The sequence below is a fragment of the Danio rerio genome, chromosome 4, assembly GCF_052040795.2.
Source record: "Danio rerio strain M-AB ecotype USA chromosome 4, GRCz13ab, whole genome shotgun sequence".
Taxonomy (NCBI): domain Eukaryota; kingdom Metazoa; phylum Chordata; class Actinopteri; order Cypriniformes; family Danionidae; genus Danio; species Danio rerio.
This window is the reverse complement of record NC_141024.2, coordinates 5,382,942-5,386,051: the sequence shown is the minus strand read 5'-3', so window position 1 is coordinate 5,386,051 and position 3,110 is coordinate 5,382,942.

Genomic DNA, 3,110 nt, shown 5'->3' with positions numbered 1-3,110 from the left:
GGATGCGGGTCAATATTCCGCGCTTTTGTAAGGGTTTAAACGTGCACGACACCGTCCGCCTCAGGTCTGGCGGAGAACGGTAGACAAACTCATGTTGTTAAACAAAATACATTTGCAAGGGATTGAAGTATTCAGGACATTAGACTAGTTACGACCAACTTTAAACCTACAAGGAATTAACTCAAGAGTAAGTACTGTCAAACATACCCAAATAGTCCAAACATACCCAACTTCTACTGTCAAACATTGTAAATACCCACTATATACATATAATACAATAACATTTGTAATTATGTTCATATCTATCTGCATACCCTGATTATTAGTAGCGACCTGTACACATATTCATCTTTTATAAATCTCTGTTCAACCTGTATGTTCATAGTACATCCATCTATAAATATTACCCATTGTTTTTCTATAATTGCTCTTTATAACTTATACCTGTATCCTGCACTTGCTGCTATTGCATTTCTGGTTAGACCTAAATGGCATTTCGTTGCCTTGTACAGGTGTAATGACAATAGCATTGAATCTAATCTGAAACAGTGGAATTCCTAATACACAATAAAAATAGTTTTAGATTTACAGAATAAAATAACTAACAGGAGAGTCATAAAATACTGTATACAGTTATAATTAAAGTATATCTTGCGTAAAAATGGTCTGGAATTAAACATGATATTCCCTCACTTTACAGAGAGTCCATTTATCATCAACAGATGGCTTTCCCGAGGAGCACCTCCATTCATAAACACATTAATTTTAGGAGATGAAGGTAATAAAGCTCTGTGGATGGAGGGAATAAATGAGTGATGAAGGAGAATGATGCTGTAGAAAGGGGAACTCACATTTCCTGAGCTGTTTCGAACATCTGCTGAGGGAGATACTGCTCTGTTATTACGTTATAAATATGGATCATCGTCTTCATTATAGGGACTGTTCATCAAAGCATTTAAGTTATGTTATCGTTTACTCACCTTTCACTTTTTTTTTAAACATGTCTGAGTTCATCTGTTTTTATATTATATTAATGTATACAATTGAAGTCAGAATTATCAGCCCCCCTAAATTATTAGACCTCCTGTTTAGTTTTTCCCCAATTTCTGTTGAACAGAGAGATTTTTTTCAACACATTTCTAAACATAATAGTTTTAATAGCTCATTTATAATAACTGATTTATTTTATCTTTGACAAGATGACAGTAAATAATATTTGACAGATATTTTTCAAGACACTTCTATACAGCTTGAAGTGACATTTAAAGGCTTAGAGGTTAAGGTGATTAGGCAAGTTATTGTATAATGGTGGTTTTAAAAATGGTTCGACCTTAAAATGGTGTTAAAAAAATTAAAAATTGCTTTTATTCTAGCCGAAATAAAGCAAATAAGACTTTCTCTAGAAGAAAAAATATTATCAGACATACTGTGAAAAATTCCTTACTCAGTTAAAGGGGGGCTTATAATTCTTCAACTGTATATATATATATATATATATATATATATATATTCTATATATGACTATTGACCTCCATAATTCAATTAAAGTGTGTTTGTATCACACTTTTTACAATAATTATTGTTTCATCTTTGCAAAAGATGCACATTATTGCATTAAAATCGCATTAGGAAAAGTTCAGGTTATTAGATATTAGGCTTGGGCAGTAATATGGTATACTACAGGATCTAAAATTAGCAATGGTATCAATACTGTTACACTATCATAAAAATAATGCACTTACTGCATATCGGAGACAAGAGTTAAATATTAAATATAATTTATTTAATGCCTGAAACTGCGTCTGCGTGATAGTCATCATGGGCCAGCATGGAGGAGAAAGAGAGAGGTGGGGAAAGATGGCAAGTCGTGCACCAAGTGACCTAGTCTCGTAAAAGAACACAAATGCTTGTAGTTTTGGGTTTCGACCGAACTAAAAGGGAGAGGCAGTAAATTTGGATGAGGCAATTTGCTAATTGTGCAACAAAACAGTACTAATGCCAAATCTGGAGCTCATCTGGCAGAATAATTTAAGATAACAGTCTAAAAACTAGAACATCCACATTTATGTTATAGAAAAATATTAAATACAAATAAAAAAGAGGAAAAATTAAGAGAAACAACAACAAAAAAAGGAAAATTTGTAATTTTTTGCAACATTTTGCATGAATTTAAATTGGTGAATTTAGTTTGGTGACTAAAATATTATTTTAATAAATATATGCACCAAAATACACTGCCTATATTCACTGAGAAATGGTAAAAATATTCATTTTCAAAAAGGGGTGTACTCAATTATGCTAAGCACTGTAGATGATAATAATTGTTTATCTCCATAACTGTTTGGTGTGTCTTTTTTACAGTCTTCAGAATATTTTATTTTGTGTTATACAAAAAAGAAAAACTCATAAAGGTTTCGAACCACTTGACTAAAAGTGAGTTACATTTTTTGTGAACAAATTTTTCATTTTTGGGTGACCTATCTTCAAGAGTGATACAGAGTCTTTCCTGTGTGCATGCATACAACAGGCCAAACTATATTGTGACAAGGTGCTAATGATAAATAAAAATATAGAGATGATATTTTCTTATTTTTTTGTTATATGTTAAGGTCATAGTCTGGCTTGAGTGTGATAAAGTGTGTAGGATAAACAAAATGTTTATTAAAGAATAATTTGAAAAAGTTCAGTCAAGTCAAGGAAATTGTTCTTCATTACTCAAAAAAGGTAGATTTATTGGCTGAACAGATTATGCTATCTGTGTAGTCATGACTGGAGTGAAGGTTAGAGAATTGATAGTGCATATAAAAGGTGTTTTGTCGGATTGCTTGAGTTGGGAGGTCTGTTAATATTTTATTTTGCTGTTTTAGATTGATTGAATTGGAGCACATTGGACGACAACAGAAGATACAGTTAAGGTAAAAAGCTTCTTCCATCCTATGCTTTAAATTAATTATATTATGTGCAGACGAATGTACAGTAAATATAACTGAAGCACAGAACCATTCAAGGGTCAGTTTTCTGTAATTGAGATTTATACATGACATACATTTGAATGAACGAACTTTCCACTTATTAGAGACACTTTTTGGAATCTGAGAGAACAAAAAATC